At 44.3% G+C, this 15,297-nt stretch overlaps 1 non-coding gene across 1 annotated transcript; it reads left to right on the top strand.

Annotated features, from left to right (window-relative positions):
• Positions 1-931: 931 nt before the first annotated feature.
• LOC119920339 lies at positions 932-1,069 on the top strand. Its single transcript, XR_005448094.1, has one exon. It is a non-coding gene; the product is annotated as a small nucleolar RNA SNORA7 (small nucleolar RNA).
• Positions 1,070-15,297: the final 14,228 nt, after the last annotated feature.

The raw sequence follows: 15,297 nt of genomic DNA, 5'->3' as shown, positions 1-15,297 counted from the left end.
TATCTGCAGCTACTGAAATAACAACATCAGAGAGGAGAGAATGTGTGGCGAATGGGGTCCTGAGATGTATGTTCTGCGGAGGGGACGGGGGACATCATCATCATCATCATCAATCGTATTTATTGAGCGCTTACTATGTGCAGAGCACTGTACTAAGCGCTTGGGAAGTACAAATTGGTAACATACAGGCTTTGGTCTGGCACTGCTCTAGAACATTTGTATGAGAAGCAACCGTACTTTAGCGCTGAGTCAGAGTCGGGGCCTGGAGTCAGAAGACCTGGGTTCTAATCTCAGTTCTGCTACTTGGCTGCTTGTGACTTTGGGCATATCACTTAACTTCTCTGTGTCTTGTTACCTCATCTGTAAAATGGGGATTAAGACTCTGACCCCCACAAAGCAGTTTGGCTTAGTGGAAAGAGCACGAGCTCGGGAGTCAGAGGATGTGGGTTCTAATCCTGACTCTGCCACTTGTCTGCTGTGACCTTGGGCAAGCCGCTTAACTTCTCCCTGCCTCAGTTACCTCATCTGTAAAATGGGGATTAAAAGTGTGAGCCCCACGTGGGCCAACCTTATTACCTTGTATCTACCCCAGTGCTTAGAACCAGTGCGCGGCACATAGTAAGCACTTAACAAATACCATAAAAATGATAATGTTGGACATGGACTATGTCCAACATGATTATCATGAATCTACCTCAGTACCACATACTGTACTTAGTACAATGCGTAGTACAAATACCATTAAAAATAACTGCATGGGAATACTGGAGGTGAAGGGGGCATAGAAAGGAAGGCTGTCCTACTTGAAAGAGCATGGGGGAGGGAGTAAGAAGATCTAAGTCTGATCCCAGTTCTGACATTGGCCTTGTGTGACCTTGGACAAGTCACTTAGCTTCTCTCTGGGCCTCAGTTTCTTCTGTAAAGTGGGGCTACCCTCTCAGGGTCACACCTGGAGAGTTTCCAGTACTCTACCAGACTCGACTACGGGAGGGGCAGTCAAGCAGAGGCATATCCATCCCATTCCTAGCTTGGGCAGTGGCTAGTGAGTGGAAGGCAATCTGCTACAAGTCAAGACTCCCCTGTGCTGGGCAGCAGCGGCACTGGAGAGAGTCGAGGGCAGAGACTAAAGTTGACTGTGCAGAAGGAGGCAATGGTAAACCATTTTGACCAAAAAACTCTGTGGTTACACTACCAGAATGATTGCAGATGGAGGTAGGGGATTCTGGGAGAGATATGTCCACGGGGGCTAAAGTGCTTGTCTCTCCCGATTATGTTGAGTCCCACGTGGGCTAGAAGCTGTGTCCAATCAGATTATCCTGTATCTGCCCCGACTTGTAACATAGTTCTTGGCACGCCGTACACATTTAATCCAAGCACTTCTAGCCCACCTTGATTACTGCATCAGCCTCCTTACTGACCTCCCTGCTTTCTGTCTCTCCCCACTCCAGGCCTTACTTGACTCTGCTTCCCGGGTCTTTTTTCTACAAAACCTTTCCCCACTTCTCAAGAACCTCCAGTGGTTGCCCGTCTGTCTCCATATCCTCCTCACTGTCGGCTTAAAAGCAATCACCTTGCCCCCTCCTACCTGACCTCGCTGCTTTCTTTCTAAAACCCAGCCCGCACACTTGGCTCCTCTAATACCAACCTACTCACTGTCCCTCAGAGCTCATCTATCTCACTGTTGACCTCTCTCCCGCATCCTGCTTCTGGCCTGGAATGCCCTCCCTCTTCATATCTGACAGACGATCACTCTCCTCACCTTCAAAACCATATTGAAAGCACATCTCCAGAGGCCTTCCCTCACTAGGCCCCCATTTCCTCTCCTCCACTTCCTTCGGCATCACCCTTGCATTTGGATTTGCATCCTTTATTGGCTCCACAGCCAAATGTACATATACATAATTTATTAAGCGCTTACTATGTACCAGGCACTGTACTAAGTGCTGGGGTGGTACATATACATAATTTATTCATATTAAAGTCTGTCTCCCACTCTAAACTACAAGCTCATCGCAGGCAGGGAACGTGTCTGCTAATTCTGTTGCATTGTGCTCTCCGAAGAGCTTAGTTCAGTGCTCTGCACATTGTAAGTGCTCAATAAATACTATTGATTAAACTCTAATATTGTACTTTCCCAAGTGCTTTGCATTAGTGCTCTGCAAACAATTAGCACTCAATAAATATAATTAATTGACTAATGAATTTAATGCTCTGCCTCTTCCAGCCACCTACCTTCCCAATCTTGGAACCGATTGATCAATGATACTTACTGAGTACTTACTGGGGTCAGACCACTTGGGAACCCAGAGCTGATTGATAGATGTGCTGGTTGATGCATTCCCTGCCCACAAGAAGCTTACCGTCTACAAAGGGAAAGAGATATTAAGATAAATAATGTTAGGAAGCTAACCTGTAAAAGGATATTAAAGAATGCTAGGAAGCTGCAGTTCTTTGGCCCTGGGACATCACTAATAATAACAATTATGGTATTAAGCGCTTACTATGTGCCAGGTACTGTGTTAAGCACCGGGGTGGATACAAGCAAATTGGGTTGGACATAGTCCCAGTCCCATATGGGCCTCACAGTCTCAACCCCCATTTTACAGATGAGGTAACTGAGGCACAGAGAAGTGAGGTGACTTACCCAAAGTCATACAGGATAGACAAGTGGTAGAGCTGGGATTAGAACACTAGGTCTCACCTGACACACATGCCCTCATACACACACTCACATGCACACCCTGAGTCTGTTCGATGGCCCTAAGAAATTACCGTGCCCCCACCCCGCAACACACACATGTGCATGGACACACGCGTGCGCACGTGTGCACGCGCGTGCACACACACACACACACACCCTACTTGCTTCTTCCTTGCTCTCCTTTCTTGCCCTCCCCTCAAACTAGCCCACCCCCAAACAACTCACCTGGCACCTCATTCCTACCCTATGTCCTTTTGGCTGTAGTCAGTCCTCCTTCCCCCTCTAAAATCCTTTCATTCAATTGTATGTATTGAGCGATTACTGTGTGCAGAGTACTGTACAAAGCACTTGGAAAGTACAACACAACAATAAACAATGACATTCCCTGTCCACAACGAGAATTACAATCCCGTGCAGTTGTGGTCCATGGCCAGTAACACACCCTCAACCTATTCCTGCCGGGCTCACACCTCCTTGCCATTCCCAAAACCTGGCTCGCTTCCCTTGACATTTTGTCCCTGCTCCTACTCTCTTCCGAGAGGGCTTCGCCCTCCTCCACTCACCCAGTCTCAAGGAGAAAGCAGGGAGAGTTGGTCTCTTCCTCCCCTGATCACTTTTATGTAACTAGTGCAGTCATCTACTGCCCACCTGCCCACGAGAAGCGGCGTGGCTCAGTGTAAAGAGCACGTGCTTTGGAGTCAGAGGTCGTGGGTTCAAATCCCGGCTCCGACAATTGTCAGCTGTGTGACTTTGGGCAAGTCACTTAACTCCTCTGTGCCTCGGTTACCTCATCTGTAAAATGGGGGTGAAGACTGTAAGCCCCCCTTGGGACAACCTGATCACCTTGTAACTTCCCCAGAACTTAAAACAATGCTTTGCAAATAGTAAGCACTTAACAAATGCCATCATCATCATCACCTATCCTCACCTCCAATTTTCTGAGCAACTTTTTGTTTTTCTCTCCTCCTCTGATCCTTAGGGGCTTCACTACCTCTGCAGATTTTCTGGTAATCCACCCCCATTTCTTCTCCCTTGCTACCTCTGCAGACTCCCTGCTCAGCCCCAGCTCTCAAACCAACCCCTTCAAGGTGGCCGAGAGGACACTCTGTCATTCAGCCTGCGTACTAAGACGGTCACCAAATCCCGTCTCTCTTACCTTCACAACATCTCCAGAATCCACCGCTTCCTCTCCATCCAAACTGCCACCACACTGGTCCAAGCATTGATCATAAGCCTCCACAACTGCACCAGCCTCCTCACTGACCTCCTTGCCTCCAGCCTCTCCCCTCTTCAGTCCACAGTTCACTCCACTGCCTGGATTATTGTTCTAAAACCTCGTCCTTTGCACATGTCCCTCTCTTCAAAAACCAGCGATGGTTTTGCTGGTCACTGCATCAAACAATCTTACCAATGGCTTTAAGATTCAATCAACTCTCTCTCTCCTTCCTCTCCTTGCTGCTCTCTTGTTACGACCCAGCCCACACCCTTTGCTCTCTTGCACCAAACTATTCTCGGTGCCTTGCTCTTGTCTTTCTCTCCATCGATCCCTTGGTCCCACCTTCCCACCTGGAGCATCCCCCTTCATATCTGACAGACCACCACTCTCCCCATCTTCAACTCCCTACTGAAGTCGTATCTTCTTTCTTCGGGAAGCCTTCCCTGACAAATCTCTTATCTCTCCACCCTATTCGCCCTCTCTTCTGTGTCACCTCTGTCCTTGGTTGTCTACTCCCTAGGCACTTTGTTACTCACCCCAGCCCCACAACACTTACAGTAAATATCGCTGTACTCGTTTGCTCCCCAGATTGGTAATTCATTTTAGTATTGTTTCCCCACTAGATGAAAGCTCCCTGTGGGCAGAGTTTTTGCCGATTAGCTCCATTGTACTCCCTCAAGCTCTCAGGACAGAGCTCTCCACATAGAAAGTACTCAATACCAAGATTTAGTGTAAGTTGCCTGTCCATTGAGACTGCAGGAGCCAACTCATCGGTCCCACCCTGATTTTCCTTCATCATCAACGACATTTATTGAGCACTTACTATGTGCACAGCACTGTATTAAGCACTTGGGAGAGTACAATGCAACAGACTTGGTAGAGATTATGTCTCAGACACCCCATCTGAGCACCAGAGACCATTATGATCATTGTCATCACCCCTACCATTTGTTGGGCACTTAGCGGGGACAAAGTACTGTGCTAAGCACTGGGATAAATGCCAGAAAATCTATTAAGCAGCAATCCCTGTCCCCCAGGGGTTTCTCTGACTTGTCTCCTCGAGAAAAACTCTTTGATGTAGATTGAGGAAAAGGTGTATTAGGAGCCCAAGGTAGACGGAGAAATAATTTTCCATCTTTGATTCCTCAGATTCCTTATCCCAAATTAACTCTCTGGCTCCGAGCCCCACAGCCATCGGCCTTCTGTCTCCAATCTCTGTCCTGTCTTGGAAACCCCAGGGCTGGGAGAAGTTATTTTAATAATGCTGAAGCTTCTTGCATAATTGCTTTTTCGGTTTTGCCTTGGGCTACTCAGCAAATGCTATTGCTAGGTCAGACTTCTCTTCTCCCATGGGGAAGGGAAGCGGCGGGGCTAGCCGACAAAGTTGTTGTCTTTTTAGAAGATCTGGATTCAGCGGGCAGCAGCACTGCTCCCCACAGGACTAGGCTGCCCACGGAAGCACTGGGGAATCGATCAATCAATGGTATTTATTGAGTGCTTACTATGGGCAGAGGAGTGTACTAAGAGCTTGGGAGAATACAATACCTCAGAATCAGCAGACCCATTCTCTGCCCGTAACGAGCTTGTAGTCTTGAGGGAGAGACAGATATTGACATAAATATCAGCCAGCCTCTTAACTGACCAGACGATAATAATAATAATAATGATGATGGCATTTATTAAGCACTTACTATGTGCAAAGCACTGTTCTAAGCGCTGGGGAGGTTACAAGGTGATCAGGTTGTCCCACGGGGGGCTCACAGTCTTAATCCCCATTTTACAGATGAGGGAACTGAGGCCCAGAGAAGTTAAGTGATTTGCCCAAAGTCACACAGCTGACTATTGGCGGAGCCGGGATTCGAACCCATGACCTCTGACTCCAAAGCCCGTACTCTCAGTGTAAAGATCACAGGCTTTGGAGTCAGAGGTCATGGGTTTGAATCCCAGCTTCACCAATTGTCAGCTGTGTGATTTTGGGCAAGTCACTTAACTTCTCTGGGCCTCAGTTCCCTCATCTGTAAAATGGGGATTAATGTGAGCTCCCTGTGGGACAACCTGATCACCTTGTAACCTCCCCGGTGTTTAGCACTGCCTTTTTTGTCTGCCTTTTTTGAGTAGCACTGCTATGTGCTTGGCACATAGTAAGTGCTTAATAAATGCCATTATTATTATTATTATTATTATTATTATTATTGTTACTCTTTCCACTGAGCCACGCTACTTCTCGTTATGGAATGGACCAGCTGAAAATCAATCTTGGATATAAAACTGAACTTATGACCACCATTATCTCAATACTTTAGCCTAAACTCCTCCTCTAGACTGTAAGCTCCTTGTGGGGAGGGAGCGTGTTTACCCACACTGTTGTATTGTGCTCTCACAAGCGCCTAGTACGGTGCTCTCCCCACAGTAAACAATACCACTGATTGATTGATTTAATTTACGTCCCTCCCTAATTGACATGAGGCCATGATTTCTACCTTTTCCCCTATTCCCCCCACGGGTAGGGTTTGGACTAAAAATAGCCAATCAATCATACTAATTGAGCACCTGCTGTGGGCTGAGCACTCTAATAGAATAATAAACTCTATTGGACTTTCCCAAGTGCTTAGTTCAGTGCCCTGCCTACAATCCGTGCTTAAATGGACTTTTGAATGAGTCTTTTAGGGGCTCCAGCTGATGGAGTCTGGTGCCAAACATTTCATTTGGGCAAAGTTGCCTGACTCTTGTCCTCAACCTTAGTCCAGGGCAGGCTGGGGGAGAAGGGAGGGGTGTTACTGGAGGAGAGATGAAGTGTGTGTGTTGCGGTGGGGGTACGGGGGTAAGGATTAATCTGTTAATCGGAGGGTCTGTCTGCTGGGAAACCAAGGAAGACCCCCTCAGGGTCAGTGTACTCACCATTTTCTTACAGCCCCCTTTAAAGTTACTGACTGACAGAATCCCTGACTGACTCCCTCAATCAATCAATGGCATAGTAAACACTTAACAAATACCACCATTATTATTATTTACCGAGCACCTACATGCCTCAAAGCACTGTATTAAGTGCTTGGGAGACTACAGTAAAGGTAGAAGACACCATCTCTTCCCTTAAAGAGTTTACATTCTGTAAGGGAGACCCCAGTCATCCACATCGAGGAGGAAAAAGAGAATGGAAAGATGTCTGTGTTGGTGAGTATGGACTCCAATAGCTTAGTGGGTAAATGGAAACATACACATTCATTCATTCAGTCAGTCATATTTATTGAGTACTTACTGTGTGCAAAGCACTGTACTAAGCTCTTGGGAGAGTACAATATATTGTGGGCAGGGAATATGTCTATTGTTATATTGTACTTTCCCAAGGGCTTAGTACAGTGTTCTGCACACAGTAAGCACTGTGAATATGATTGAATGAATGAACAATAAATGGACATATTCCCTGCCCACAGTGAGCTTACAGTCTAGAGGAATCAGAGTCTTCTGGCTCCTGTTCCAATGCTTGAGCAAACCAACAATTCAGGCACTGTCCCCTGTCCTACAAAGGACTCACACTCTGAGCAAAGGTGGGCCGGGCCAATAATAATAATCACCATCGCATTTTTTTGTGGTATTTTTAAGTGCTTACTGTGTGTCAAGGTAATCATGAGGTCCCACCCGGGGCCCACAGTCTAAGTAGGAGAGAGAACAGGATTCCATCCCCATGTTGCAAATGAGGGGACTGAGGCATAGAGAAGTGAAGTGGCTTGCCCAAGGTCACACAGCAGACAAGTGGTAGAGCTGGGATTAGAACCCATGCCCTCCTACTCCCAGGCTCCTGCTCTTTCCACTGTGCCATGCTACTGAGAAGATAGGCGAATCCACGTTCGGCAAGGGCCATAGGCTTTGGTGAGCAGGGGGCCAGAAAAGTGTATGTAGAAAAGAACACTGTCCCATTTGGTTAGAGTTTCGGGCTCCTGGGTCAAAGAGGAGAAGCTTGAATACAAAAGCAGGAGAGCCCCAGATGCCTGTATAATGACGAATGTCATGTGCTGTACCATGCGGATAGTTGTTTGCATGTAAACAACAGAGCAGTGGTTTAAGGAGTCTGCCTTTTTTGTGTAGGAACAGTCTTTTCTGGAGTGGGGGTGGTGGTGGGGAGGGCTGTCAGTGGAGTCAGCCTCTTAATGTGGCTGAGTTGAGTGGGTTTCCTCCCCAGAGAACGGGATAAGAAGAATGAAGAGCACGAGACAGTTCAGCTAGTGGCTGTGTCTACTGGTACAAAAGAACAGAGAAGGGGCCCAAGTCAGCAACATGGGGGTGGAATATATATATATATATATGGGAAAATGCCAGCCCTATGCTGGTGTGGGAGCAGAGTAATTGAAAAAAAATATAAGGAACAATGAAGTCATCCTCCAATTGTATTTGGCTCCATTCGGCTCCAAGCAGAGACCTGACGTGATGGACAGTTTTTTCCTCTTCCTCCACATATCCTCAGTTCTGTCCCATTGCTGGGTTTTTCACTATGCATCTTGGCTAGGCTGCCATTAGGGAATTAGGGTCCTTTTGTCTGATAAAGCAAACCCTTTTGGATAAGCCGTCCTGCGGTGTCAGAAGAATAGTTGCGGGGGTCGGGTCAAACGCGGTAATACGGTGGGAATTTTCCTTATTGTAGGGTTTTGCAAGACTACAATCCCTAAATTTTAGAACTCTGTGTGCGTGAAAATGGGTTCAAAGGTGGTAATATTGTATGGATTTTCCTTAACGTAAGGTTTTGCGAGAACTTAACCCCTGTATTTTATAACCGGTGTGTGTTTGTGCGCACACACATGCATAAATATGTAACTGGGCTCCGCATGTTGAGAATGGTGGAGAAAGCTACAGTCACCTTGATCGCACAAGGTTCCACTTGGCAATGGGCCGCATCCCTGTCCGCACACCTGCTTGTTAAACCAGCTGACCAAATAGGAACCAAAGTACAGTGGGTGCTGTGCCCACCACTCACACGGGTTCTATCGGGAAGTCTCTGGGACCCGACTTAAGTCCCTTATTTACTGAGGCCGTCTGTCGTCATCGCTTGGCTCCTAATACAGCCCTGCTCCTGCAGCCTGGCCATTTATTCACCTTAACCCCTCAACCCCAAATAGCCACATTTAGATTCATAATTCTAGACTGTGAGCCCAAAAGAGTTTGCCCCTTCTAGACTGTGAGCCCTCTGTTGGGTAGGGACCGTCTCTATATGTTGCCAACTTGTACTTCCCAAGTGCCTGTATATATGTATATATGTTTGTACGTATTTATTACTCTATTTATTTATTTTACTTGTACATATCTATTCTATTTATTTTATTTTGTTAATATGTTTGGTTTTGTTCTCTGTCTCCCCCTTCTAGACTGTGAGCCCACTGTTGGGTAGGGACCGTCTCTATATGTTGCCAACTTGTACTTCCCAAGTGCCTGTATATATGTATATATGTTTGTATGTATTTATTACTCTATTTATTTATTTTACTTGTACATATCTATTCTATTTGTTTTATTTTGTTAATATGTTTGGTTTTGTTCTCTGTCTCCCCCTTCTAGACTGTGAGCCCCCTGTTGGGTAGGGACTGTCTTTATGTGTTGCCAACTTGTACTTCCCAAGCGCTTAGTACAGTGCTCTGCACATAGTAAGCGCTCAATAAATACAATTGATTGATTGATTGATTGATTAGTACAGTGCTCTGCACATGGTAAGCGCTTAATAAATATGATTGAATGAATTCTGCCAACTGTCAGCTGTGTGACTTTGGGCAAGTCCCCTTCTAGAGTGTGGCTCCCCCTTCTAGACTGTGAGCCCACTGCTGGGTAGGGACCGTCTCTATTTGTTGCCAACTTGGACTTCCCAAGTGCTTAGTACAGTGCTCCGCACACAGCAAGTGCTCAATAAGTACGACTGATTGACTGATTGAAGTCACAACTTCTCTGTGCCTCAGTGACTGTAAAATGGGGATTAAGACCGTGAGCCCCCGTGTGGACAACCTGATCAATCAATCAATCAATCATATTTATTGAGCGCTTACTGTGTGCAGAGCACTGTACTAAGCGCTTGGGAAGTACAAGTTGGCAACATATAGAGACAGTCCCTACCCAACAGTGGGCTCACAGTCTAAAAGGGGGAGACGGAGAAGAAAACCAAACATACTAACAAAATAAAATCAATAGAATAGATAGGTACAAGTAAAATAAATAAATACAACAGTGGGCTCACAGTCTAAAAGGGGGAGACAGATCACCTGATCACCTATATACCTGTATATATGTATATATGTTTGTACATATTTATTACTCTATTTATTTAATTTGTACATATCTATTCTATTTATTTTATTTTGTTAATATGTTTGGTTTTGTTCTCTGTCTCCCCCTTTTAGACTGTGAGCCCACTGTTGGGTAGGGACTGTCTCAATATGTTGCCAACTTGTACTTCCCAAGCGCTTAGTACAGTGCTCTGCACACAGTAAGCGCTCAATAAATATGATTGATTGATTGATTGATTGTAACCTCCCCTGCACTTAGAGCAGTGCTCTGCACATAGTAAGCGCTTAATAACTGCCGTTATTATTATTATTCTCCCCTCCCTTTTCCTTTTTCTTCTCCCCCCCCCTCTTTCTCTCTCACCTCCCTCTTCCCTCTTCTTCCCACCTCCTTCATTCGGCGCTAAGCGCTTGGGAGGGTGCAGTCCAGCTGGCAGACTTTTGCCCCTTCCTTCCTCTCCTCCTTGTCCCCCTCTCCATCCCCTGCATCTTACCTCCTTCCCTTCCCCACAGCATTTTTTTTCATTTTCATTTAATTGTATTTACTGAGCGCTTACTGTGTGCAGAGCACTGTACTAAGCGCTTGAGAAGTACAAGTTGGCAACATATAGAGACGGTCCCTACCCAACAGCGGGCTCACAGTCTAGAAGGGGGAGACAGACAACAAAACAAAACATATTAATAAAATAAAATAAATAGAATATGTACAAATAAATAAATAGAGTAATGAACATGTACAAACATATATACATATATACAGGTGCTGTGGGGAGGGGAAGGAGGTAAGGCGGGGGGATGGGGAGGGGAATTTCCTCTAGAAAATGACACAAAGTGCCCTAATAACACTGAGAGCCAAAAAATTGGCCAAAATAATATAATTATATTGAAAAACAGTGATAAAATATGAATAATAATAATTACAGTAGTTGTTAAGCGCTTACTATGTGCCAAACACAGTGCTAAGTGCTGGGGTGGGTACAAGCAGATGAGGTTGGACAAAGACCCTGTCTCACATTGGGTTCACAGTCTCAATCCCCATTTTACAGACGAGGTAACTGAGGCACACAGAATCAATCAATCGTATTTACTGAGTGCTTACTGTGTGCAGAGCACTGGACTAAGCACTTGGGAAGTCCAAGCTGGCAACATCTAGATACAGCCCCTACCCAACAGTGGGCTCACAGTCTAGAAGGGGGAGACAGAGCACAAAACCAGCACCTGTATATATGTATATATGTTTGTACATATTTATTACTCTGTTTATTTTACTTGTACCTATCTAGTCTATTTATTTTATTTTGTCAGTATGTTCGGGTTTTGTTTTCTGAAGTCCAAGCTGGCAACATCTAGAGACAGCCCCTACCCAACAGTGGGCTCACAGTCTAGAAGGGGGAGACCGAGAACAAAACCAGCACCTGTATATATGTATATATGTTTGTACATATCTACTACTCTATTTATTTATTTTACTTGTACCTATCTATTTTATTTTGTCAGTATGTTCGGGTTTTGTTCTCTGAAGTCCAAGCTGGCAACATATAGAGACAGTCCCTACCCAACAGTGGGCTCACAGTCTAGAAGGGGGAGACAGAGAACAAAACCAGCACCTGTATATATGTATATATGTTTGTACATACTTATTACTCTATTTATTTATTTATTTTACTTGTACCTATCTAGTCTATTTATTTTATTTTGTCAGTATGTTCGGGTTTTGTTCTCTGAAGTCCAAGGTGGCAACATCTAGAGACAGCCCCTACCCAACAGTGGGCTCACAGTCTAGAAGGGGGAGACAGAGCACAAAACCAGCACCTGTATATATGTTTGTACATACTTATTACTCTATATATTTATTTTACTTGTACCTATCTAGTCTATATATTTTATTTTGTCAGTATGTTTGGGTTTTGTTCTCTGAAGTCCAAGCTGGCAACATCTAGAGACAGCCCTTACCCAACAGTGGGCTCACAGTGTAGAAGGGGGAGACCGAGAACAAAACCAGCACCTGTATATATGTATATATGTTTGTACATATTTATTACTCTATTTATTTATTTGTATCTATCTAGTCTATTTATTTTATTTTGTCAGTATGTTCGGGTTTTGTTCTCTGAAGTCCAAGCTGGCAATATCTAGAGACAGCCCCTACCCAACAGTGGGCTCACAGTCTAGAAGGGGGAGACAGAGAACAAAACCAGCACCTGTATATATGTTTGTACATATTTACTACTCTATTTATTTTACTTGTACCTATCTAGTCTATTTATTTTATTTTGTCAGTATGTTCGGGTTCTGTTCTCTGAAGTCCAAGCTGGCAACATCTAGAGACAGCCCCTACCCAACAGTGGGCTCACAGTCTAGAAGGGGGAGACAGAGCACAAAACCAGCACCTGTATATATGTATATATGTTTGTACATACTTATTACTCTATTTATTTATTTATTTTACTTGTACCTATCTAGTCTATTTATTTTGTCAGTATGTTCGGGTTTTGTTCTCTGAAGTCCAAGCTGGCAACATCTAGAGACAGCCCCTACCCAACAGTGGGCTCACAGTCTAGAAGGGGGAGACAGAGCACAAAACCAGCACCTGTATATATGTATATATGTTTGTACATACTTATTACTCTATTTATTTATTTATTTTACTTGTACCTATCTAGTCTATTTATTTTGTCAGTATGTTCGGGTTTTGTTCTCTGAAGTCCAAGCTGGCAACATCTAGAGACAGCCCCTACCCAACAGTGGGCTCACAGTCTAAAAGGGGGAGACTGGGCACAAAACCAGCACCTGTATATATGTATATATGTTTGTACATATTTATTACTCTATTTATTTTACCTGTACCTAGCTAGTCTATTTATTTTATTTTGTCAGTATGTTAGGGTTTTGTTCTCTGAAGTCCAAGCTGGCAACATACAGAGACAGCCCCTACCCAACAGTGGGCTCACAGTCTAGAAGGGGGAGACAGAGAACAAAACCAGCACCTGTATATATGTATATATGTTTGTACATACTTATTACTCTATTTCATCATCAATCGTATTTATTGAGCGCTTACTGTGTGCAGAGCACTGTTCTAAGCGCTTGGGAAGTACAAATTGGCAACATATAGAGACAGTTGCTGCCCAACAGTGGGCTCACAGTCTAGAAAGGGGAGACAGAGAACAAAACCAGCACCTGTATATATGTATATATGTTTGTACATATTTATGACTCTATTTTACTTGTACCTATCTAGTCTATTTATTTTATTTTGTCAGTATGTTCAGGTTTTGTTCTCTGAAGTCCAAGCTGGCAACATCTAGAGACAGCCGCTACCCAACAGTGGGCTCACAGTCTAGAAGGGGGGGACAGAGCACAAAACCAGCACCTGTATATATGTTTGTACATACTTATTACTCTATTTATTTATTTTACTTGTACCTATCTAGTCTATTTACTTTATTTTGTCAGTATGTTCGGGTTTTCTCTGAAGTCCAAGCTGGCAACATCTAGAGACAGCCCCTACCCAACAGTGGGCTCACAGTCTAGAAGGGGGAGACAGAGAACAAAACCAGCACCTGTATATATGTATATATGTTTGTACATACTTATTACTCTATTTCATCATCAATCGTATTTATTGAGCGCTTACTGTGTGCAGAGCACTGTACTAAGCGCTTGGGAAGTACAAATTGGCAACATATAGAGACAGTTGCTGCCCAACAGTGGGCTCACAGTCTAGAAAGGGGAGACAGAGAACAAAACCAGCACCTGTATATATGTATATATGTTTGTACATATTTATTACTCTATTTTACTTGTACCTATCTAGTCTATTTATTTTATTTTGTCAGTATGTTCGGGTTTTGTTCTCTGAAGTCCAAGCTGGCAACATCTAGAGACAGCCCCTACCCAACAGTGGGCTCACAGTCTAGACGGGGGGGACAGAGCACAAAACCAGCACCTGTATATATGTTTGTACATACTTATTACTCTATTTATTTATTTTACTTGTACCTATCTGGTCTATTTATTTTATTTTGTCAGTATGTTCAGGTTTTGTTCTCTGAAGTCCAAGCTGGCAACATCTAGAGACAGCCCCTACCCAACAGTGGGCTCACAGTCTAGAAGGGGGAGACAGAGAACAAAACCAGCACCTGTATATATGTTTGTACATACTTATTACTCTATTTATTTATTTATTTTACTTGTACCTATCTAGTCTATTTATTTTATTTTGTTAGTATGTTCGGGTTTTGTTCTCTGAAGTCCAAGCTGGCAACATCTAGAGACAGCCCCTACCCAACAGTGGGCTCACAGTCTAGAAGGGGGAGACAGAGAACAAAACCAGCACCTGTATATATGTTTGTACATATTTATTACTCTATTTATTTATTTTACTTGTACCTATCTAGTCCATTTACTTTATTTTGTCAGTATGTTTCGGTTTTGTTCTCTGAAGTCCAAGCTGGCAACATCTAGAGACAGCCCCTACCCAATGGTGGGCTCACAGTCTAGAAGGGGGAGACAGAGCACAAAACCAGCACCTGTATATCTGTATATATGTTTGTACATACTTATTACTCTATTTATTTATTTATTTCACTTGTACCTATCTAGTCTATTTATTTTATTTTGTCAGTATGTTCGGGTTTTGTTCTCTGAAGTCCAAGCTGGCAACATCTAGAGACAGCCCCTACCCAACAGTGGGCTCACAGTCTAGAAGGGGGGGACAGAGCACAAAACCAGCACCTGTATATATGTTTGTACATATTTATTACTCTATTTATTTATTTTACTTGTACCTATCTAGTCCATTTATTTTATTTTGTCAGTACGTTCGGGTTTTGTTGTGTGTCTCCCCCTTCTAGACTGTGAGCCCACTGTTGGGTCGGGGCTGCCTCTAGGTGTTGCCAGCTTGGCCTTCCCAAGCGCTTGGTCCAGTGCTCTGCCCACAGTAATTGCTCAATAAATACGATCGAGTCCGTCGTCCTTTACTCTTCTTTCTTCCCTCCTCTATTCCTCCCTTTCCTCTCTTCGTCCTGCCCCGAGTCGGCACGGTGGGCCGTCGGCCTGCTAGGCCCAAGGGGGTCGAAGTGAGGGGCGGTGTTGGCGTCGCCTCTATGACGCGGCCCGCC

Source organism: Tachyglossus aculeatus, chromosome X1 (assembly GCF_015852505.1).
Source record: "Tachyglossus aculeatus isolate mTacAcu1 chromosome X1, mTacAcu1.pri, whole genome shotgun sequence".
Classification (NCBI taxonomy): domain Eukaryota; kingdom Metazoa; phylum Chordata; class Mammalia; order Monotremata; family Tachyglossidae; genus Tachyglossus; species Tachyglossus aculeatus.
This window is presented reverse-complemented; position numbering and strand designations above follow the sequence as displayed.